Here is a 25,516-nt window from a genome sequence, read left to right as displayed (position 1 = left end):
TCTTAACAGTGTAATCTCTATCGGGCACTAGATGTTTTTTCAGTTTTCTTCTCTTGCACACGTGTTGCATTAATGTTTTCCTAATATATTAGAGATGCCTTTCTGATTTGTAACACTTTCCATTGTTTTGGTTCTGAAGTAGTAGTAGATGTGCATAGACTCTGCTAGATGCCAACTTTTCCATAACCACCTCATTTTTAATAGCTAACTGAAAAGAAAATATTTTTTCCTACAGAACTTCACTTGACTAATGGAGTAAAAATAGCTTGTGTTACAATAAGCCAGTTAGTCTTGGGCATGGACCACCAGTGACTTCTGAAACAAGTCACCCTGACTTCTGATAGTCACCCCGAATGGAGTAGCTGTGTGCACAGTGATCATGTATTCATGGATTTCGTTAGGCACAGCTTGAAAACATTATAAAAAGTTATATTTTTGTTCAGATTCTGAGTAATTTCAAGGAAGTGGAGACTTTGATGAAAATTCAATGGAAAAAGCTTGTTTACATGCAGAGCTGGTACAACCTTCATCAGAAGAATGTACTGATTCCTGTAATACAGCATATTGACTAAACACCTGGATGCTCTCGTCAATGATCCATGTCTTAAAGATTCCTGCCATAAGAGATGACACATTTCAATGCAGGAATATTCAGTTAATGTTCCTATCCTGAAGACTTAAAAAAAACCAAGAAAATTGTTACCGTTTTAATGGCTAAACATTAGTCAATGTGAGACGCAAACAATTACATCATGTTTCTATCAACTGTACTAGTCAGAACCAGTGGCAAAAGACAATACAAAGTCTACTAAAAAAGCAAACAGAATGTTAGGAATCATTTAAAAAGAGAGACAATAAGACAGAGTATCTTATTTTCTCTGTATAAGTCTATGGTATATCCACATTTTGAATACTGCATGCAAATGTGGTTGCTTCATCTCAAAAAAGATACCTTAGAACTGGGGGGAAAAAACAGAAAAGGGCAACAAAAATGATTAGGGGTTTGGCTGCCATATGAAGAGAGGCTAAAAAGGCTGTGACTTTTCTGCTTAGTATAGAGGAGACTGCTGGGAGGGGGATATGATAGAGTTCTATACAATCATGACTGGTGTGGAGAAAGTGAATAAGAAGGAGTTATTTATTTGTTCCCGTTACATAAGAACTAGGGGTCACCAAAGAAAATTAATTGGTTGCGGGTTTAAAACAAAAAGAAATACTACTTCATGCAATGCACAGTCAGCCTGTGGAACTCCTTGCCACAGGATGTTGTGAAGGCCAGGACTTCAATAAGGTTCAGAAAAGAGCTAGGTAAATTCATTGAGGGTAGGTTCATCAATGGCAATTAGCCAGGATGAATAAGGAAGGTATCCCTAGACTCTGTTTGTCTGGAAATGGGTGACAGGAGAGGGATCATTACCTGGTCTGTTCATTCCCTTGGGGGTCACCTGGCATTGGCCATTGTTGGAAGACAGATTTCTGATCTAGATGGATCTTTGGTCTGATCCAGTATGGCCATATGTACATTCTTAAAATGATCATTTAGAAAGTTGCTTTGTTTGTATAACTTTTGTTTGTCTCCTTATAGGCCAGTTTTGTGTTAAGTTGATTTTGCTTTTTATTAGGTGTCATTACACTTTTAATAGTATGCCCGATATTTTCCTCAACTTCTGACTCTAGGTCTAGGGTTACAATTTAAATATAGGCAAAGGCTATGAACTATGAGGTGCAGTAGACCTAAGTTATCCAGAAACATCTTATCCTTCTCTCACCACCTACCCAACCATGCACATTCATTTATGTGAAAAGCCTGCACTGACTTCAGGGTTGGCATGAGGGGAGGTGAGAGGAAAAAGTAGTAAGAGATGGAGGCAGGAACAGAGCTTTATTGCTGAATGAATTAAGACAGAGGTGGGCAAAAGGGCCTCCGCAGGCCTGATCTCGCCCACCAAGTGGGTTATCTGGCCCACAGAGTTTCTGATGCTCCCCACCCCCAGGCCAATCAGATCCTAGGGCCGGGGGAGCATGTGGTCCATCGAGTCAACCCTGGCAGTTGACTCCAAGCACCACACGCTGGAGGGCAGGGAGTGAGAGACTTTTCCTTCTCCCCACCCCCAGACCCTGATTTTCCTGGGGGGCAGGGGGGGTGCACAAAGTCTCCTCCCGCCCTGCAAGAGGCTGGGCACTTAGTGAACCACCCGCTGCTGATGGACCGGCGGGGGGTGGGAGGGGAGAAGGGAAGGTTGCATGCGAAGTCTCCTCTCACCGCCAGGGCAGGGGTGCCTGGAAGGAATCGCTAGCTGTTCAGAAAAACTGGTGGTTCTCTCTGGGGTGAGGGCGGAGGCAAAGACTTCATGCACTCCCCCACCCACAGACCAATCAGTCTGTGAGTGAGGAGGCATGTAAGTGTCCTGCCCCTGCACCTTACTTCCAGGCTGTCCCGGGGCCTCTTCAGAAATTTTTGAAGTAGCCCCCGGTCAAAAATTTTTGCCTACTGCTAAATTAGGAGCTGTGCAAGTGAGGAGAGCACAAGAGTCATGCTGCTTGACCACTCTAGGACAGTTCAGCCTCCCTCTTAGGCTGCCATATGCCTCTTGGTCAGTCACTGCCAATTCAGCCACAAAAGCCTTTTCCTGTGGAGTATCTGAGATTGAGCAGACAATCTGAAGATCTGGAAGACTGAAGATGAAATGCTGTTTCCTACTGCTTAAAATATTGAGAAGGTCTGATTAAACCCACCAATACCAGGAATTTGATAATGTCACCCTTTGTTCTGACAGTCTTTAAAATACAACAGAGAATATAAAAAACAGTCCCATATCTATCAAAATACTTTTAATTTGTAATACACTTTCTTTGTACACACCCCTTCCATCATTGCCAAGATATCTATAGATAAACAGAAGGAATATTCATTCTAAATAGCAGTCTTCTTTCTTGATTCATTCATGAAGTCCCAGTCCATTATCTGCAATATGATTCTTCCATGGTGACAGATGTGCATGCCTGAAACTTGGAACTGACATTCCTGAATGAATCATGTTTTTTCCTGCTTATCCAAGAACATAGCCTTTTTAAAAATAATGCCTGTAGGCAGAGTTAACTGTAGGATTGCATAGTATAGGGGTTGGCAACTTTTTCAAAGCAAAGAGCCAAAACATCAAAATTCAGAACATATGGTCAACAGAGCCATATAGCAATGCCCCTTTGCGTAACTGAAAATATAAATATTATTGATAATTGACATGGTTAATAATAACACAAATGAAATATTGAATTCACAGACTTTACTTAATGGAAATTCTGCTGCTGCATCTTTTTGCACGTTTCTTTGAAGTTTACATCAGAACCTGATAATCCAGCTTCATGTACGCATTCAAGCTATCTTCTGTCAATCTTATAGCGGGGGCTGGTGATGTGGGGGTACAGGAGTCTGGGTTGGGGTGTACAAGTCGCTCAGGGCAGGGGAACTGGGTGTATGATGGAGTCAGCACAAGATTAGGGTATGGGGGGATGCAGGAGTGTTATGGCTGGGGACTGAGGAGGCATGGGTGCAGGAGTCTGGGGATGTAGGGTTCATTAGTTTGAGTATGTGGGGGTCTGAGGAGCTCAGCAAGGGGCTCAGGTGTATGATGGGCTCAGGGTTGGTGGGGGGGGAGATGCAGGAGTGTTATGGTGCTGTGGTCAGATGGGGGCTGGGCCAAATTGGGGGCTTGTTGTCCAGGCTTCATTTTATATACAGGCAGTCCACGACTTACGCGGATCCGACTTACGTCAGATCCGCGCTTACAAACGGGGCTTTCTCACCCCGGAGGTCGAGGTGGCGGATTGCTACCTGCGAGCTCCGGGGCGAGAGAGCCCCGTTCGTAACCTGCTCCGGTGCCCCTGGTCTGCTGGAGACCGTCTCCAGCAGACCAGGGGCACCGGGCGGGTTCCTGCGCTTCTGAGGCTTTGCCAGAGCAAAGCCTCAGAAGCGCCGGGAACCGCCGCTGCTGCCGCTTCAGTCCCGGTGCCTGTGGTCTGCTGGGGACGGTCCCTAGCAGACCAAAGGCACCGGGACTGAAGCCGCAGCCGTTGCGGGGTCCCGCGCCTCTGAGACTTTGCCAGAGCAAAGCCTCAGAGGCTCAGCACCCCGCTGCCGCTGCGGCTCTGCTCCCCGTGTCCCTGGTCTGCTGGGGGGGGGGTGCAGCTAGTGTGCCCCCCCCCAGCAGACCAGGCTTTTGTTTTGGACCCTGGGGCAGAGCAGCTGGGGCGCTGCCGATTGGTCCTGCAGCGCCGCTCTGGGCACTACTGGACCAACCCGGCAGCACCCCAGCTGCTCTGCCCCAGGTCCTGATTCAGCCGCTGCTGGTCAGTTTCAGCAGCGGCTGAATCAGGACACCTTGGGCAGAGCAGATGGGGTGCTGCTTGGTTGGTCCAGTAGCACCGAGGAGTGGCGCTACTGGAGCAACCCAGCAGAACCCCAGCTGCTCTGCCCCAGGCGTCCCCAAGTCAGCTTCTGCTGAAACTGACCAGCGCTGACTACAGGAAGCCCGAGGCAGAGTTGCTCTGCCCCGGGCTTCCTGGGATCAGCTGCTGATCAGTTTCAGCAGCAGCTGACTTGGGGACGCCTGGGGTTCTTAAGTTGATTCTGTATGTAAGTCAGAACTGGGGGTCAGTTTCAGCAGCGGCTTAATCTGGACGCCAGTTCCGACTTACATACAGATTCAACTTAAGAACAAACCTACAGCCCCTATCTTGTACGTAACCCGGGGACTGCCTGTAAAGTAAAATATTATGTCAAACACAAAAGGTTTCAGCATTGTCTTTGTTTATGGCAGGAGTGGGGAACCTTTTTTGGGTCAGGGGCTACTGACCCACAGAAAAATCAGTTAGGGACCACACAAGCGAGAAGCAAAAAAACCCCCCACAAAATATCCCCAACCCTTACCAATGTGACCTGCCCCCCCCCTCCCCCCAACTGAAACACCTCACTTCCCTGGTGCTCCAGCCCCCATTGTCAGGGGGAGGCACACGGAGGACTAAGGTTCAAGGCCTTAGGCCAGATTTACTCTTCTGGGGGTCCAGGGTTAGTGGATTTTGTGCGGCCCCCCCCCCCCTCCCCCGGCTCTGGGATAGGGCCAAACATGAGGGGTTAAGTGTGCAGGACAGGGCTGCCAGTGAATGAGATAGGGAGGGGAATGCAGGATCTGGGCAGGAGGTAGCGTGTAGGAGGAGGGTGAGAATGTGAGGTCTGGGTGGTAGGAAAGGTGCAGGAGCAGGCTGGGAGCAGACAGTCTGGCCAGGAGACATGCGGTGTCGGGGTAAAGGGTGTCTGGCCAGGGGGCTGAGTGAGGGGGTGGGGTGGCACGGCACTTCTTTTCATGCCACATGGCAGGCACCATGTAGCACATCACCTGGCTGCTCTCATTCCCCGGAAGGAAGCCTCCAGGGAAATATTTCCCAGGGAAGGAAACGCAGTGCGCATGGAGCCATTTCGGCTGTTTCTTCCCACAGCATATGGGAAACAAAGAGAAGCATACTTGTTCCCTGCATGCTGGATCTGGTGGGGAGGCTTGGGGCTTTCTCCCCTCGCAGGAGGCCTACGCTGGCTCCTTGCTGGGGGCGGAGCGAGGGGGAGCTGAGCAAGGGCCCCAGAAGAGCTGTATGTGGCTCCCTAATGAGCCATATTTGGCTTTGTGAGCAAAAGGTTGCTGACCACAGGTGTAGTGAATGCTGGCTCTGTCTTTGGTTTCCTGCTCTGCTACAGGTGTTATGTAAGCATCAAAATGGAGGCATTATCAGTTTCAGTTTCTCTAAAGCAATTTCCCTATAGTAAACCTGTTTAACAGTGCTAAATTGTGTTTTTAAAAATTAAGGTTTATGGAGAATACTACATTAAACAATAATTGGGGAATCTACACATGTATCCTAAAACCCTGTGGAGAAGTATACAGTTAAATGCATCAAAACAAAGAGAAATGACAAACTTTTATAACATTCTTAAATATTGTGATCTTTATGAACATTTTTCTTGCAGAAAGGGTTAGAAAGGATGAAAACATTACCTATTAACTTTAAATATATACATTTTGTATGTCTTGACAAGGCCTGAAACTTCTTTGCCTTTGTCTTCTCTTATTAAAGGGATCACAAATGTTAAAGCTCTAACCAAAGAACACTTCAGTTCCTTTTCTTTTGTTGAATGTTAGCCAACTATGTAGACAGTTGTCTGGCTTTTAATTTTTTCTGGTTAATTTGTGTCTCAGCAACTAAAAATGGAAAGACATTTGTCTTGTATATTAAAAGTACAGCTACGTTATATTTTTGCCAAGGAGAAAATGTCTGAGTCAAGATGGGGAATAGATTCCTTGGCTAATGCCCAAAGATATAACTTAGTTGAAAACAGAAAACTAAAGCTCTGCCTTCCTAACAATACTAAGGTCTTCTGTGCATCAAATACAGAGTACGAGAATATCAGACTATAATTTGCTTAAAGGATATTGAGTAGCCTAAAAGATGCTGTGATTAGAAATCAGCAGGACTAACAGCTGAAAAACATTTTCAACCATTAACTGCTTTAAGTCCAGGCACTGTATCTATTTATCATTCCTCATTGCTTCTTTCTATTGTCCGTGATTGATTCTTTCCAAACTTGTCACCTTCATTGGAAATCTAAATGAGCACAAATGGAATATTCCAAGCTGTGGATCAGCAACAAATTTCCATTAGACACTTTTTATTTATTACAGAGACCGTCTTAAATGCCTCCTGCTATGCCACTATTTTTACAGATTGACTGCTAAATTCTATTATTCCTACTGAGCAAATCAGAGAGTATACAACACGTGTATTCCTCTTTCAAAATAAATTTATCACAAGTCCTTTATTTGAAACAGCTATCACCTGGTGTCAGAGATGAGATGGGGGTCTCCATGGCTAAAATCACAGGTATGTCTACACAGCATTTTGGAATAAGCCTTATAGCTTGGATCGACAGACTTGGGTTTGCACGGGTGCAGTACCTGTTGTGTTCCCTCGCTCTGGGGCATCTGGTATTGGCCACTGATAGTAGACAGAATACTGGGCTAGATGGACCTTTGGTCTGACCCAGTACAGCTGTTCTTATGTTCACTAACAGTAGGGCTATGTCTACACTCATGGCTTCTTGCATGAGAAATATGCAAATGAGGCTAAGCGTGGAATATTGCTGAGCCTCATTTGCATAGCTAATGAGCTGCCATTTTTGCAGACGAGACCCTTGCGCCAGGCGGCGCTGTCTACACTGCCCCTTTTTGTGCAAGAAAAACCCTCTTGCGCAATGACGCTACGCTGATTATTTTCAGGAATAATGGCCTTGCTTTTTATAACTTTGGATGTGCTTATTATCTATATCCATGGTGTCCAACGCACTAGCCACAGGTGGCTATTTGACCGGTTGAGTGTAGCTAGTTCACTATAGCAGTAGCCAGTAGTATAGAGCAGTAGCAATAGTATAGAGTGGCTACTGCTTCAGAACTGGTCTGACACTGCGGATCTATATGAAAGTCAATCCTTTCTCCAATCCTGCTGAACTGTTGGCCTCAGTTTGTCTTCTGGCAGTGAGTTAGCTAATTATGCACTGCATAAAATGTATTTCCTTTTATTAGTTTTATATAAACTGATTTTCAGTTTCAGAGTATGTATCTTTGCTCCTTAGATGGTGAATAGATGTGCTCAATCAATATTACTTATTATTGAATTTACCTTTATCATCTTCCCTCTTATCCACCCCTTGTGTAAAATAAACAGTCCCAGGCTTTTCAGTCTGTTCATATGGAAGCTTTCCATACTGGCATTGTTTCTGCTTGATTAATAATTATAAACAACTAACAATTTGCAGAGCCAATAGCATTATTCATTTAGAACTGGAAAGCTGCTTTTTCAGAGTGACAATCTAAATGTTTGTCTGGTGACTAAAATTAGTAATTGTTAAGCCTTTAGCCTCAATGTATCTTTTGAAGCTCTCAAGAGTTCTTAAAAGGCATGCATCCAGATAAGAACACTATGTGTACAGCCATGAATATTGCATCGTTTTTGTTTTTCTTTTGTGATATGGGTAAGAATTTAATCATTGGGCAGTATTTAGGTGGGAGAAGCATGGTCTCTTAGCCATGAGTACTACCATGAGCCTCACCACCTTCCATTTGAAGTGCAAAGTCACATACATGCATAGCCACATGTGTATATACACAGACAGCAAATATATTTCTCTACTCACACAATTTTTCCCCTGGGGAAAATGGTATAGAGGCGTGAGGATAAAAGGGAGGCGAGAGAGAACAAATAAAAAAGGATAGATATTTGTCATGCCACTTACTGCACCACCAGAAGGTGCTCAATGCTACAGTGATAAGGGCTCTACAAGAATCTATAAGAATAGAACAGTTTAGAACTGGCACAATTTGAATAAGGAATCATAAGATCATTTTTAAAAACATGGAAGGAAAAGGCTATTGAGGTCCTTCTGCTTTTTTTGGTAAGAGGGGTACAGAACATGTTTTGTTTCCCTCCAGCTTTTTTTAAAAAAAATCTGCCAGTTGAGGTTATCTTTTTCTTAAGTTTTATTATTGCTCATTACTGCTGCTTTTATAGAAAGAAAATTCACATGGCTTTTGCACCTTGTGCTTCCTTATTCAAAGTCTGTAGATACTTATGATAATCTCAACGCCATTGTGTCCAAGCATCTTTCAATTTAAAAAAAGAAATAACCAGTCCATCTCCTTTCCCTCCATCAGTATGAATAATAGTATGATTTGGCCAATGCCTGAGAAAGTTTTGTCTCCTGTTCTTATGAGCCTTGCCTTATGGGTAGTCTTAAATATGGATTGCCTACTGAAGTCAGCGAAAATGATTTTTGCTGTGGAATGTGTGTAGCCACAAATCTGCCTTTTTCTTAAGAGCATATATATGGGGTTGAAAATCACCACGATTGCTTTAGTGAGCTAGCCAGAGCCACATCTGAAATTCCAAATTATGGGGTCTCATTTCTTGAGATCATACTAGACCAGCTTCCTCTTAGGTTAAGGTCTAGATTCCTTTACTTCCTGCAGATTGTTTTTTTCCCCTTAGGCAGTATACGTTCCACAACATACAACCTACTATAGCTTTTCTCCAGTGAGTTTTATTAAATCTGTAATGAATACTAATGAAAGTATATTTTTATCATTTCCCTAAACAAAATGTCACTTCAAGCTGTCCTTAGTTTTCTTGACAAGTCTCAGAGGGTTAGCCATGTTAGTCTGTATCTGCAAAACCAACAAGGAGTCCCGTGGCAACAGTGCACTTTTACCTCGAAATAAGCTACGCAATTTGTAGCTTATTTTGAGGTAATTTTGAAATTTGGCGCTGTGTAGACACCAAATTTTTAAATTCATGTAAATTTTGAAATAAAGCGCTATTCCAAAATGTCCCTTAACCCTCATGGAATGAAGGTTACAGGGACACCAGAATTGTGTCCCTTTTATTTTGAAATCTATTTGGAAATAACGGGCTGCTTATTTGGGATACTTCCAATATCCCAAAATAGCTATGAAGTGTAGACGCACCCTTAAAGACTTCTAAATTCTACAATAACAGACTATAATCTGTTAGGGTATGTCTACACTACCACCCTAGTTCGAACTAGGGTGGGTAATGTAGGCAACCAGAGTTGCAAATGAAGCCCGGGATTTGAATTTCCTGGGCTTCATTTGCAATTCCGGTTGCCTACATTACCACCCTAGTTCGAACTAGGGTGGTAGTGTAGACATACCCATGGTCTTTAAAGTGTCACCAGACTCCTCATTGTTCTAGCTCAGTGGCTCCCAACTTTTTTTATACCGGGGACTGGCAAACCCAGTCACAAACTTTTGGTGGACCAGTAACATTTTATTTGTATATTTGCATATCCATTATGCAAATGGTTCTTCCGCGTCTAGGAAGAGACCCCACCTCTGCAGGTTGGCTGAGAGGCAGAGCAGGACACACCTCTCCTAACAGATATGGCCTGGCAGCCAGAGTTGGGAACTGCTATTCCAAGCTTTATCAAGTCACTTTCACAGCTGATAACGGATTTTTGTTGCTCTTCACCTCACTGGTAATATTCCAGAGTAACTTCAATGGGATCTTTTAGAAGATAAAAATATTCAAATCTGCTAAATCTAAAAGATCAGTTCCTACAAACTATGGGTAAATTTCCGCTAATTGCACAGAATGTTTGCCTGAATAAGAAATGAGTAAAAATGTAAGGACTTTGGGATATGGGACTGATGTATGGGAGCTAGTAATTAGATGGTTCCCAGGCTGTCTGTATGTTCTATGATAACATTGCATTTTCATCTATTTTTGTTCATAGGCTAAAGATGCTAATTTATAATTTGAATCAACAAGATTCTTTATTTTAAATTAGCAATATTTCAGTTATTGCTACTCTTTTGGCAAAGCAGAGGCATCCCTTGTATGTATAGGAAAGAGGTTGAAGATAGATTGAGTATTTTTGGTGTTTGTTAATCTAATCCAGCTGCCCTTTCTTGTTTATGAATTGAGAGATCTCTGGAGGAGGAGGATATCCAATTGCAGGAGGATGAGGAAAAGAATTCCTTAGGGAGGTTTAGGTTATTTATATATTCTCAGTATATCAAGAGATGGATAGTTCTACTGCTGTATCTTTTAATCTGTACTATAAAACATTTGTCTCCCTTCTGGTGTATCAATGGATATTGTCAGTTTGGTACGTGTACCTGAGAAACCTGAGAGGATTACACTATCCTGGGTGACTATCTGTGTACTTACTCTTGCATCTACAATAGCTGTTGGTTTAAATTGTAGATGTGATCGTAATCTTTAAGTAGTTTAAGGTGAGTCATGGAAGGATGGGGTAAGGATGGTCCTTTGTGGGGGGGTTACTTTAGAACTCAGATTAGCAATCACATCCGCAGGCATATGAAGATGAGCCAGTGCTACAAAGCTGAATTTTTATATCCTTGAATGGCGATAAAGTGCAATATGCTGTGAATTTTTGTTAGGGGGAAGAACATGTTTTCCCCTTGGGATCGGCCCATTCTGTTTGTCCTTCAGCTTACTCAGGAGAGGGACAAGTATCAGAGGGGTAGCCGTATTAGTCTAGATCTGCAAAAGTGACGAGTCCTATAGCACCGTATAGACTAACAGATGTATTCGAACATAAGCTTTCATGGGCAAAGACCCACTTCGTAAGATGCATGTAGTGGAAATATCCAGAGGCAGGTATAAATATGCAGGCCAGAAGCAGGCTAGAGATAACAAGGTTAATGCACTCAGGAAGGATGAGGCCCACTTCTAGCAGCTGATCTGGAGGTGTGAATACCAAGAGAGGAGAAGCTGCTTTTGTAGTTAGCTAGCCATTCACAGTCTTTGTTTAATCCTGAGCTGATGGTGTCAAACTTGCAAATGAACTGTAGCTCAGGAGTTTCTCTTTGAAGTCTAGTCTTGAAGTTTTTTTGCTGCAGTATATCTACCTTTAGATCTGCTATTGTGTGTCTAGGGAGACTGAAGTGTTCTCCTACAGGTTTTTGTATATTGCCATTCCTAATATCTGATTTGTGTCCATTTATTCTTTTACGTAGGGGCTTTCCAGTTTGGCTGATGTATATAGCAGAGGGGCATTGTTGGCATATGATGGCATATATTACATTGGTAGATGTGCAGGTGAATGAACCAGTGATGGTGTGGCTGATGTAGATATGTAGGCAGAGTTGGCACCGAGGTTTGTTGCATGGATTGGTTCCTGAGTTAGAGTTATTATGGTGCACTGTATAGTTGCTGGTGAGAATATGCTTCAGGTTGGCAGGTTGTCTGTGGGTGAGGACTGGCCTGCCTCCCAAGGCCTGTGAAAGTGAGGGATCATTGTCCAGGATGGATTGTAGATCACTGATGATCTGTGGGAGAGGTTTTAGCTGAGGACTGTGGGTGATGGCCAGTGGGGTTCTGTTGGTTTCTTGTCCCGCAGCAGGAGGCTTCTGGGTACACAGCTGGCTCTGTTAATCTGTTTCCTTACTTCCTCGTGTGAGTATCATAGTTTCAAGAATGCTTGGTGAAGATCTTGTAGGTGTTGGTCTCTGTCTGAGGGGTTGGAGCAAATCCGGCTGTACCTCAGTGCCTGGCTGTAGACAATGGATCATGTGGTATGTCCGGGGTGGAAGCTGGAGGCATGAAGGTAGGCATAGCGGTCGGTAGGTTTTCGGTATAGGGTGGTGTTTATGTGACCGTCAATTATTTGCACCATGGTGTCCAGGAATGTGATGTGGCAGGTGGCATTCCTTTGCTGGTGTATGTTTTATTTACTTTATTGTCCATGTCCTAGGCTTTTACACTCTGGCTATCTAGTTATGCCATTGTGGTTTTATTTTTTTTATTTTTTTAAGGACATCTCCCAGGCCTTTCTGACACAATGAGAAGTCATTTTAAATGGAGGTTCCAAAGCACAAAGGGGGGAAAAGAAACAAACATCAAGGTGCCAACTCATGTGAGTTGAGAGGCTGCCCCAAATATTGGCAGTCACAAACCATCTAGGAGGTGCCAAAAAAAAAAGGCTTTTAGGTATTGACATAGTGAAGTATGTTGCATTTTTTTTGTATAATTAGATACTGAATGGGTTAAACATCTATAATCAACTGACTTACTTTGAAGGCTTGCTTCATAACTTAAAGTGGAGCTCACTTGTGAGGCAAGGACCTAGAGATATCAAAGGCCCTTTATTTAACATCGCCATTTTACAATTATGCCAAAATTCTTAATCCGCATAAATTACCTAGTTTTGAAGAGATGACCGAGTTTGTTTCAAGCTTGTTTGCATGATACCGTGTTGGGGAAGAGTAAATGATGCAGGAATGCTGTAAGGAACTTTGAGCTTGCTGTCATGCTGATAAAATTTGGTTATTGAAGTAAATAATATATTTTGGACAAATGAATATACATAAAGGAAATAAATGACATAGGTACTGTTCTCAAATATTTTTGCTGATATGTAGATCAATACTGGTAGACTTCAATAAATTGCAGTAAAACCCCCTGGGTTTTCTAGTGATCTGAAATTAAGAACTAGTTCTCAGACGAGTTCAGTTAGTTGAAAAAATGAAAACAAAAGGTTAAAATAAAATGGTCAAAGTAAGTCAATATGATTTCAGGTTATTGAAGCATTAGGATTTTAAGAGCATAAATATATAGGAGGGATTTCAAAGTCATCTCCAGGAGACATCAAGTAGTATAGGCAAATCAAAGAATAAATTGAACTATAGGCAAATCAAACTATAGGCAAATCAAAGAATAAATTGAAAAAGAATGTTAGCTGAGGGAGCTAATGTTAAAGACCTGCCATTTTGGAGTTTTTAAATACCTTTCTGGTGAGTCTTCAGAATTCATATTATAAAATGAAATTTTCAAAAACACCCTTTTAATAGCAGTAAGAATTCGGAATAGTTGCTTGATTCCTAATGAGGAAACTCCTTTAGGTTACTTTCAAAGACCAGGCTCCACCACAGAAAGTGAAATGTCCCATAAATTAAGAGGTAAACATTATACTTGAAAGGCTTGTATTTAGGTTAAATGTTGTAAGCAGTCCTGAATATCTGCCATGATTTGCCTCTTCCACATCCTCTAGAAAAATACTGATTGTAAAAGATGTACAGATCTTCAAAGGCAAAAGGAATATTTTGAAGTTAGTTCTCTAGGCAAAACTAAATGTGTTGCCCCTCTGAGTGAGAGAGAGTTTTTTCTCCCCACAATACTAGCACATAATAAACAAGTATTGTTGCCAACCTGAGCCATCGTCAATAATTGAGGCTCCAAATCATATATTTGGCTTTAAACATAATGAGATGTAAAAAAAGTAATAAATGAGGTTATTTTAGTCTTTTTTGATCTTTCAAAGTTACTTGCAATTTTTTTTCCATAACTTTGAGCATTAGAAAAGTTAGTTACCGTGGCAATATCAACTTTTAATTTATCATCTGACTGAAGGAGCTGGGGATCCTCAAACTTTTGAATTGGCAACGCAGAGCCACTGATGTATAGCTGTCTATCCATAAACTATTAGCTGCAGCAGTGCAGATGACTTCCAAAAAGTGAGAGATACCCAGTTAAAGTAAGATTACTGGCCGAGAGAATCATGCATTATATATAGTAAAGTACAGATATTTGCAGATGTTATTTGAAGGCTAAATCAGATTGAAATCTGTGGTCTATACGCTCTGTACAAATGAAATCAAATGTCTGATAAAGGTTAGCATTAGCTAGGCTTGGCCCGTTTCTAACTGATGGTAACCAGAGCACAGAAACCCAGCCAGCCCCCTTCTCTTATCTCTTTGTCCAAGGTTTAGTCCCTGTCACTCACTCTTCTTCCCCTCCCTTCCTTCTATCCGTCCTGTCCCTGGCTCATCTCCACCTCCCTCCTCAACCTCCAGCCAGGCTCCCTCTGCTCAGAGACTGGGATGAGCAGACAAGTAGCCTGGCTAGGGGGTAGGAGTAACCTGTCTGTCTAGAGGCCAGTGGAGGTTAATGAACAGTCGGCTCCCCCGGCCTCGTGGTAACTGAACTTTTGGTGTCTGGTCAGTACATTTCTCTGGACATTGCCCAGTCCCCTTGTTGGCCACTTTCTGGCTGAATACTAGGCACCTGGCAACCCTGAGTAGCATTTAGACACAGAAGCCAAAAACAGGACTGTCCAAGTATAACCCAGATGTCCATACCCTAGATCATGGGTGGCCAAATCGTGGCTCTTGAGCCGCACACAGTTCTTTGCTCAAAGAAATGCATTTTTGCTAGTTCTAAGCCACACATCAGGACTGCTCATGGCTGGCCGCTCTGCGCACGCACCCCAGCGCCTGGCGGGAGAAGTGCATGGGGGCTCTGGTGAGACCCAGAGCACGTGGAGAGGTCTGGGGGTGCTTGGCTCTCAGGGAGGGGTGAGGCATTGGGTTAGAGCACGGGTGCTGAAGCACTTTGCCTGGTACTGAAGTTAGACTTACCAGTCTGTAATTGCCAGGATTGCCTCTAGAGCTCTTTTAAAATATTGGTTAGCTATCTTCCAGTCATTAGGTACGGAAGCCGATTTAAAGCCGATTTAACCACAGATAACAGTTCTGCAATTTCCTATCTGAGTTCTTTTAGAACCCTTGGATGAATGCCATCCAGTCCCGATGATTTCTTAACGTTAAGTTTTTCTATTTGTTCCAAAACCTCCTCTAATGACACTTCAGTCCAGGACAGTTCCTCAGATTCATCACCCACAAAAGACGGTGCAGATTTGGGAATATCCCTAACGTCCTCAGCTGTGAAGACTGAAGCAAAGAAATCATTTATTTTCTCTGCAATGGCTTTATCGTCCTTGATTGCTCCTTTTGTATCTCGGTCGTCTAGGGGACCCAGTGGCTTTTTATCAGGCTTCCTGCTTCTAGTGTACTTAAAAAACCTTTTGCTATTGCTTTTTGAGTTTTTGGCTAGCTGTTCCTCAAAATCTTTTTTTGTTTTTCTTATTTTTACACTTGATTTGACAGTGTTTATGTTCCTTTCTATTTATCTCACTAGAATTGGACTTCCACTTCTTGAAAGATGGTTTTTTGTCCCTCACTGCTTCTTTTACATGGTGGTTATGCCACGATGACTTTTTTAGGTCTCTTACTATGTTTTTTAATTTGGTGTATACATTTAAGTTGGGCCTCTGTTATGGTATCTTTAAAAAGTCTCCATGCAGCTTGAAGAGATTTGGCTCTAGTCACTGTGCCTTTTAATTTCTGTTTAACTAACCTCCTCATTTTTGTGTAATTCCCCTTTTTGAAATTAAATGCCAGAGTGCTGGACTGCTGAGGTGTTCTTCCCACCACAGGACTGTTAAATGTCTTTATATTATGGTCACCATTCCCAAGTGGTCCTGTAATAGTTATCTCCTGGACCTGATCCTGCGCTTCACTCAGGACTAAATTAAGAATTTTCTCTCCCCTTGTGGGTTCCTGTACCAGCTGCTCCAAGAAGCAGTCATTTAAGCTATTGAGAAATTTTATCTCTGCTTCTCTTCCTGAGGTGGCATGTACCCAGTCAATATGGGGGATAATTAAAATCACCCATTATTATAGATTATTTTATTTTGGTGGCCTCTATAATCTACCTTGGCATTTCAATGTCAGTATCACTGTCCTGGTCAGGTGGGCGATAATATATCCCTACTGCTAAATTCTTATTATTGGAGCATGGAATTACAGGCAGTCCCCGGGTTACGTACAAGATGGGGACTGTAGGTTTGTTCTTAAGTTGAATTTGTACGTAAGTCGGAACTGGCGTCCAGATTCAGCCGCTGCTGAAACTGACCAGCGGCTGACTACAGGAAGCCCGAGGCAGAGTTTCTCTGCCCTGGGCTTCCTGGAATCAGCCACTGGTCAGTTTCAACAGCAGCTGAATCTGGACGCCTGGGACAGAGCAGCTGGGGTGCTGCCGGGTAGGTCCCCGCAGCGCCACACCTCGGCACTGCGGGGACCAACCTGGCAGCGCCCCAGCTGTTCTACCACAGGCGCCCGCAAGAAAAGCCTGGTCTGCTGGGGGGGCACTAGCTGTGCCCCCCTCCCCCCCCAGCAGACCAGGGAGACGCGGAGCAGCTTTTCTCGCCCTGGAGGATGCGGGCGGTGGGACCGCCGTGCGTCCTCCGGGGCGAGAAAAGCCCCGTTCGTAAGTACGGATCCGACGTAAGTCGGATCCGCATAACCCGGGGACTGCCTGTACTATCCATAGCAATTCTATTGAACATGTTGATTAATTTAAGATTTTTATTTCATTTGATTCTTTGTTCTCGTTCACATACAGTGCCATTCCGCCACCCACACGGCCTACTCTATCCTTCCGATATATTTTATATCCCGGTATGATTGTGTCCCACAGATTTTTGGCTATTAGAGGGGTATCCAAGTTTGTCTGTAGAGTATAAACTTAAAAAACAAAACCTGAGTTTTGTCCACAAAAGTTCATGATACCATATACATGTTTTGTTAGTCTTTAAAGTGCTACCATGCTATTTGTTGTGTTTTAAGTTTATCAAAGGCTATTGTTTGCCACGCTGAAACAATTATTCTGAGATACAAGTCTCTTCCTTATTGTTTTTGAACCGCTCATATTTGCAGTCTAGGGCAGACCTGAATTTTTAGAACTATAAAGAAGCCATAATCTTCATAAGTTTAAAAAAAAAAGGAGTAAACCATAGCAGAGATCAAAAAGCTTGGGTTGAAACAGCCACTTCAAATTGTGCTAATTTACTTCCCAGTTCTATTTAATTTTAAAAAACTCAGAGGACATTATAGGGCAGTAGTGTTAAATTTATAATGCATGATGGGGATGCTTTTTTTAGTGTGAAAATATTACGGTATTTTAAAAGGTGGGGTTTTTTTGTTTTGTTTGTTTGTTTGTTTTTAAATTTGATGTTTGTTCCTTGTCAGGGTCTCTGAAGATCTATGGACTGACCATGAATTTTTTCAGTGACTAGAGACTTTTTTGTTGTTTTTTTTCCAAAATGTCCTGTAATGGTATCACTACATTTTGTGTACTATATCAATTTTTATTTATCTATCTATATATATAAATAAACAAGGCTCGACAAATTATAGAAAAACCTACTCGCCAGACAGAAAAAGGACTCGCCACCCCCACCGCGTGACCCCCACTGCGCAGGTGTGTGCCACCCATAGAATGGGACGACCAGAACAGCATATTTGATTCTGTGACGGGGCGGGGCCATTCCGCAGCGGCGAGGACGACCCGCCCTGCACTTGCAACGGTGCCGACCCCCATGCTGCACGGGGAGTGCGACATTCTGACAACGGTCTGCGCCGCTTGCTCCCATGCGTCCACCCAGCTGAGCGGCAGGCGGGGGGAGCTGAGTCCTGAGACGGGAGCCGGAAGTAGGGGCGAGGCTGCACCTGGACTTAGGGCATGGCCAGAGTGTGCTTTTGTCCCTGATGTCAGGGTGAGAGGTGCCGGCGCAAAAGCATCGCATTGGAAAGAGGAGCAGAAGAGAGGAGGGAGGAGAGTAACCGAGGAAGAGGGAAGAAAAGAGGCGTAGAGGAGTGAAGGGTGAGAGCAGAGGAGAGTGGAGGGGGACGGGAGACGGAGGAGGTCAGAGAAGGCAGGAGGGAGACGGGGAGTGGAGCAGAGCGTGAGGGCAGAGGACGTGAAAGGAGAAGAGGAGATAGGAAGCAGCCCAGGACGGGGCTCCTTAGTGTCTCCGCTCTGGGCTGCTTCCTACCTCTGCTTCTCCTTTCAAGTCCTCTGCCCCCATGCTCTGCTCCATTGCCCGTCTCCCTCCTGCCTTCTCTGACCACCTCGTCTCCCGTCCCCCTCCTCTTTCACCCTTCACTCCTCAGCCCACCGCCGTTTTCGAGCTTACTCCTCTGTTCTCCCCTCTCTCTCCATTACTCTCCTCCATCTCCTCTCCCCTCTGTCTTCCTCCGCCGCTCTCCTTTTGAATGCGGTGCTCTCTTGCGCCAGCGCCTCTCCACCTGACGCCAGGGACGCACGCACACTCCAGCCCCGCCCTACACCCTTGTGCGGCCCTGCTTCCAGCTCCCGTCCCAAGACTTGGCCCCCCTGCCCGCCACTCAGCTGGGTGGCCGCACGGGAGCAGGTGGTGCAGCACGGGGGTCGGCGCCATTGAAGTGCGGGGCAGGTCGCCCTTGCTGCCGCGGGACGGCTCCGCCCTGTCACAGCTCGCCAGCTGCCAAAATCTACTCACCATGGGCGAGTGGATTTGTTGAGCCCTGAAAATTAAGACGTAATACATGGCTCTTTGCACTCTATCCATAGCAATTTTGGCTTTTCATCTCTTAACTGGTTGGCCATCTCTGCCCTAGATTTAGCTCTTTTAAAAAAAAATAGGATTACTCTCTTATTAATATAATAAAAATATTTTCATAATGAGTACAATTAGAATTAAGTATTATAAATATATTCCCAAATATTCCATTTCTAGGTTTATAATCTGTACTATGCAGCCTGATAAAGGCCTAATACAAATACTGATGCAAAAATTCAGAACAGATTATTCTTGGTAGTGCTTGAAAGTGAGAAATGAAAGTGGAGTAATAACAGACTTCAAAGTAAGATCTAGCCTCCTGACCACAGGTCTATGAATAAGTGAGTAAAAATTTGAGTCTTTTTAAAATCACAGTAGAAACTTGCATTAGCAACTATTCCAGAAGAGAAGTCTGGAAATGCTATTAAATACAATGCCTGCCAGCATTAATTTACATTTTTTTGATCACTACAGGTCATCTCTAAACATGCCATTCTCTTCCTTGAAATGAGCTGAAAGCCACATACTGCTTAAGTGGTTCTGCATAAAATATTTATGCGTTTAGTGTTCATCACACATTAGTCACTGGAAAACTACGTTCTCTTTAATGTCTACTATTGAAACATCAATGCAACCACTTGTTTTTTTTATAAGTAAGTACTGCAAATTATTGATTTTTTTTTTTTATAAATACTCCAGTATAATTATCAGTCTCTTTAATATGTTTAATATGTGTAGTGTGATCAAAGTACAGTTTCCTCTAAAATTAAACTTCTAATTTTGAGGTGGTTGATATAGAAAGGAAATAACCCAGTTTCATTAAGCAAAACACAAACTGGGGAAGTCGGATGTTTGTTGCTAAATTGTGCCCTTGATAAGGTGGAGATTTTAAAGGCAAAAAAGGCAAATTATTGTTGTCTAATTTGTAAACTGATTTTATATGTGTAATATAGGGAACATGCAAAACGAGCACCTTTTAAAACATGTTTATTAATTAAATAAAACTGACATATTTTTAGGATACATTTAGTGGGGACACTTGCTTTTTGAAAATAGCATGATCCTGGCAGCATCTATAATGTGTTCTTTATTCTATCTTGGCCTCTCATTACCACCTGCAAGAGGATAGGCTTTTTTCCTGAAACTTGCTAATTGTATAAGCTCTCCATACCCATCTTGCATCTTTTACAGATGCATCACATCACATCACATCACATCACATAGCTACCATTGTGAGTTTTGCCTGTGCAAAACTCAGCTTCCCTTCATTGCTGTCCTACTAACAAGAACAGTGGACTGTCAGGAGAATAGTTTGTCAAGTAATGTGATAATCAGTGGGGAGAGAGGCTGTGTTTCTTAAGGGAGGGAATAGAGAAAAGCTGGCAAATCTCTTCTAAAAAGAATCTAATTGAATATTTTAAAAATTGCTTGGACAAACATAATTGGCTTGAGGGAGCATAATCCCCCAGGAGCATATAAAAATATTCCACCTTCGTTATTTGTTGACATTCATTATAGTAAGGAGGAAAAAATACTATTGATTTGCTGCATTTGTGTGTCTATGCAGAATGCAATGAGTCTACTGTTATAGGTAGAGAATGCTGTGTACGCTTAGATGCTGTGTACTGTTGCCAGGTGTCCAGTATTGACCTGGACAGTCCGGTATTTTCACATCCTGTCCGATTAAAAAAAAAAATCAGAAAATACTGGACACCTAAAATGTCGGGTATTTTCTGCTCTCTCCCTCTTTCCCCTCCCCCCCCCCCCCCCCCCCCCAAACCAGGAGGTGAACATACCAGATACCTGGCAACCCTACCACACTCAGGAACTGGGCCCAGTCCCCCACCCCTGACCTAGCCCCCGAGCCCTCCCCGGACTCCCTCCCCCCCAAGTCCTCTCTCCTCCCCACTTACCTGGTTCCGCAGGGGAGCGCTCTTCCTGCACAGAGAAGAAAACAAGATGGCTGCCAGCAAAGAAAAAAACAACCCAAAGGCCTTAAAAGGGCCATGCTGGTGTGTTTGTATTTTTGCTTAATAACTGTCGGGGTCCTTCCCACCTCCCCCCCCCCCTTTTTTTTCAATAGCATTTTTTTGTGGAGGATGCGTGCGTTTGGTATTTTTGGTTAAACCATCTGGCAACCCTAATGCTGTGTGAGGATGCAATATTGAAGAAACTTTTTCTAAGTTAGCTGCTCCTCTCCGATCAGATTAAAAGTACAAATTCTGCTGAAAGAGGAGAAGTGTTAGCCAGCTGTAATGGACTGAAATTACTCAAAGTAAATACTTCAGTTCTTACAATCCTATTACTTTCTTGTGTAGTCAAACTTAACTATATATTTCATGCTTGCAGTTATCCTTACAATTACCCTGTGTTGGAATGGTGTAAATTATTTAATCAAGAACATGTAAGAAGAAAACATAAAATTATCACTGATAAAGCTTGCAGATGACCCAAAAATTGAGCAGTGGTAAAGAACGACAGGAAGAACATTGATAAATGTGAGAGTGTTCAGAGAAAAGCTATGAGAAAGACTAAAGGATTAGAAAACATGTTTTATAGTGGTAGACTCAGAGAGCTCAATCTGTATCTTAAAAAGAGGGTTAAGGGGTAATCTTCATTACTATCTACTAGTAACTACATGGGAAACAAATATTTAATAATGGTCTCTTCAGTCTACTGGAGAATGGTATAACACAATCAAATGGCCGGAAGTTGAAGTTGGACAAATTCAGAATGAAATAAGTGTTGTTCACCACTGGAACAAATTTACCACGGTCATAGAAGATTTCTTCATCACTGACAATTTTTAAATCAAGATTGGATTTTTTTTCTCTCAGAATTATTTTGGGGAGGTGCTATGGTGTGTGTTTTATATAGGGTACCGGCGGATGATCACAGTGGCATCTTGTGGCCTTGAATTCTATGCACCTATAAGATCAGAACTCACAGCACCATTTTGAAGAGGACCTACAAAATATGCCTCCTCCAAACACAACTTCAAATGTAATAGCTTCATCCCCTGTAATCTTACAGAACAGTTAATGAGGAGGTGGTGATGATTCACATAACCTGTTTGATATAACTGTGTGGAGTACAGTGTAGTAAGGGATGTCTGAAGAAAGGACATCCATTTACTCATGATGTTGTCTAATGTCTAGCTAACATGTTTGCAAAATTCTTTACGGGGACTGTTGTCAAATAAAACAGGAACCAGGGGACTACTGTAAAAGTTAAGTGAATTTCAGGAATACTTCATTAGTTTGTCTCCCTTCCTTCTCTTCCTGTGCCCTACCTACCTTAACTACAGAATCCAGAGCACCCAGAAATATTAATATACAGCAAGTGCCCAAAACAAGTTTCATTCCTTTGACTTCTAAACTAGAGGTATTGAAACATTATCTGACAAGGAAACAGTAAAACAAAGGAGCAGAAACTCATTTACTTAACTCAGCTAAAAAGCATCTTTTTTATTTTGCCCTTCCGTTTCTTTCTCTCCTTCCAAGTCTAAATCATTCTCTTTATTTGATGTTCATATATCTCTTATTGTTAAAGTTGCCTGAATGAGTGTCATTCTAGACCTCCATTCTGCCCTCCCTTTGTTACTGTTTGCCTTTATGCTTTCATCTCTTCTTTTAAAGAGCAGATATTTCTCTTGAATAAGGAATTGCCATGAGCCAGCAAAACCGTTCACAATCCTTTCAGACGATCAGTGTGTTGTGTCTCAGTTCGGTAATTATTCCTCATAATTTTATTTTTTTAAAGAAAAACAAAGTCAAGTAAATGCATAATGATTCATCATGTACGAGCCTGTAGAGCTAGCATTTTTAAAGTATCAGGTATATATTCACAGTAGCATATATGTTTCAAGTACCCACGATAACATGGTGAATAGCTAGATCTCCTATCATGATAGCTTTTATATTTGACAGCATTAGGAAATGCTCTTTCATGGAGTATGATTCTAATCTTCTCTCAGAAATTGTGTGTTATATTGACTTGATGTTGAAGTGGATACGGTTATCCAAACTGGCCCTATTAATGATAATGCTTAGCACTTTATATCTTCAAAGTGGCTTAAAAACATTAACTTATCATTAATCATGAAATAGCTCCCTTGAGAATGTCCAGAACTATTCTGCTATGCAGTGCGAAGTACACTTATCATTTAAATAATATAATAAAAATTTGATGATGAAGTGCACTTGCTCAAGACCATCACAGAGTTTATATTTGAACATCCTGATTTTTTTTCTTAGATTGAAAATTATTTGTAGGAAGGGATGTAATAACAGGACTATGCATACGGTGTCCTAAGAGTCCCGTTTTTGACTGGGTTCTCTAGTCTTGTTAAATACACACTCCCAGGCGCAGACAGTAGTTCCAGTCTATGCTGAGTCTGCTAGATGCTGCTTGCCTGTCATAAAATCATATTTACAAACATCTTTCTTAAAGAATCCAAACCAACTGCATATAGATAAACTTCAAGCTATTTTGTCCATTCATACCCTTGTTTTGATATTAAGTGGTTATTGGAACACTTTCCTGATTCTATATTCTTTATTGGCAATGTCTAAGTCTATATAACCATATTTTTCATTGCTAGCCCTTAACTGTACTGTTGCTGTGTACTGTTGAATAGCTGTCAATGTTCACTTCAGAGATGTATGAACATACAGAATGTTGTTCAGAAAGGAATTTGAGAATCTTTCTGTCTTCCTGGCAGTAGATCTTTATAAAGTCACTATCATTATTTTTAGAGGGAGCAATAAATTCATATACCTCCAATAAATATCTCCCTGTTGTAATTGTTTTTGGAAATAGATGTTATTTCCTCAGGGAGGTGGTGGTGGAGAAACTCAAGAGTAATAAACCATGCTTACACTATTCTCCTATTTATGTAAGGCATAGGATTTAATTGAGCTAATTCCACCTCTGTATGCAGAGGCAAAATATTTCATTATATTTGGTGAAGACCACAGAACACACTTAGGAATTTTATTCAAGTGCAGTGAATTCTGAGATAGACCAGCTATATTTCTGAGACCTTTCCCTCTAACCTTTTCCCCCACTGTGTTCTAGCTTCTTTGTTTCTGAGCTTAGGGAAACCAAGAAATGTTTTTTCTCAGTGATGTAGTGGTCCATTAAATTGAATGTTCTTTAAGCTAAACCAAAATATTTGACCTATTGTATCGGTTCTATTTGAATGTTTAAATGGTCTGTGGTTTTATGATGAATTTCAAATGACTTCAATCAGTCAATGCTTTCAGAATGTAAACTGGCCCGGGTCTTAAGAGCTGCCGTAGCTACTGAAAATTACCTTCCTAGACACATTAACAGGAAAGAGAGCATCTTACGCAGTGCCTACTATTACCTGTAGGAATAGTTCTGCCTAACAGCTCAGATTTGCCTGTTTGTGTAGCAGAAATGAACAAGCATTTGTCCTATTATGTTAATGTCACCAAACCATGTATGAAGACACTGGGCAAATTAGTGTTCTTTGTTCATTTTGTGGCTAAAAGCTTTGTGAAGAGCAGCTTGCTCTGTCTCTGGGAATCACAAAGTTTATCCATTAAGCCTGGATAAATATACTTTGGGCCAGAGAACTATGTGGAGATTGAGGACACAGAGGCAGAGTCCACACTTGAGTCCATGGGTAAGGCACGGAGCTGTGTAACACCTCCGTGATTCCTACTAGGGTGGAGTAAAGGCTCCATATGAAAATTTGAGGCCATTTGATCTGTGTAATTGCGGAACATCCTGCTACCCCCTGTATTTCCCTTACTTGCTTCCTAGGTCTGTCACACAGTACAGCTCTGCCCTGCCTACCAACAGCAGCAGAGTTGCTTTTTCAATCGTCAATTCATGAGTATCAGAACAACTGTGGTTAGTTTTCATTCGGGGGAAAACATCACTTTTAAATGCATACATCTCGCTTGTTCATAAACATCAGCAGTAGTATACTCCTAATTCTGTCAGATTTGACATGAAAATAGAAGGGAAAATAGTTTAAGAATATGGTTTTGCATTGCATGTTATGCCACTGTCAATTGTTCTGTTTAGTTTTCCATTTCCTACATATATTCTTTCCATCTTAGCAGCATTTTATTCCCCCCTCCTAACTGTACTTTTTATGATGCTTAAGAAATATATCCTTCACTTACTACTTTGTGCATCAGCCTCACTTATGGTCTAATTCCATCTAGAATAGTTTAGTTTAATGTCTGTATAATAGAGGCTGGAAAGAAGTGTGTTTCAAGAAAGCGTTGTGAGCTTGCTAGTTGGTCACAGCTGCTCTATACCTGATTAATATTTCTTACTCAAATGATGACTTCACTTGCAGTACCATGTCATAATTTATTTGCTTCTAACCATGAAGAAATAGTGAGTGTGTGTGAATCAATGATCCTGGTAAACTTGACATTTTATAATGATCAAGCAACTTTGCTTTGTTTAACAACCTATTAAAATATATGGACATGTTTTTGTTAACTTCCAGGAGGGCAGCTTTTATTGGTTAATTTGAAGCTAGATAATTTCATGGAATTTTTGCACTCTGTTACAGATTAGGAGACACAAGAATGAGAGAGACAGAGAGTAGTACTGATATGCTCTAGTATATCGTTCTTAACTTTGCTTGCCAAAAATGGCATCAGCATTTTGTTTCAATAAATATAAACTGAAGTGGCATTGTGGAATTTTGGGTTTATTTTTGTA

General features: G+C 42.1%; 1 protein-coding gene across 11 annotated transcripts in view; it reads left to right on the top strand.

The window, feature by feature from the left end:
* PLXNB2 (plexin B2) overlaps positions 1 to 25,516 on the top strand; it is a 351,000-nt gene that overhangs the window by 119,218 nt on the left and 206,266 nt on the right. For 3 of the 11 annotated variants that reach the window (XM_075928308.2, XM_006122613.5, XM_075928302.2), the window contains one exon: positions 19,277 to 19,455. The exons of the other annotated variants lie outside the window; for them this stretch is intronic. The gene's annotated coding sequence lies outside the window, so the exon portion shown is untranslated. The remainder of the gene's footprint in view (positions 1 to 19,276; positions 19,456 to 25,516) is intronic. 11 annotated transcript variants of the gene reach the window in all.

Source organism: Pelodiscus sinensis, chromosome 1, assembly GCF_052426305.1.
Source record: "Pelodiscus sinensis isolate ZL-2025 chromosome 1, ASM5242630v1, whole genome shotgun sequence".
Taxonomy (NCBI): Eukaryota; Metazoa; Chordata; order Testudines; family Trionychidae; genus Pelodiscus; species Pelodiscus sinensis.
The sequence above is the reverse complement of the archived record's forward strand: the minus strand, read 5'-3'. Positions and strand labels throughout refer to the sequence as shown.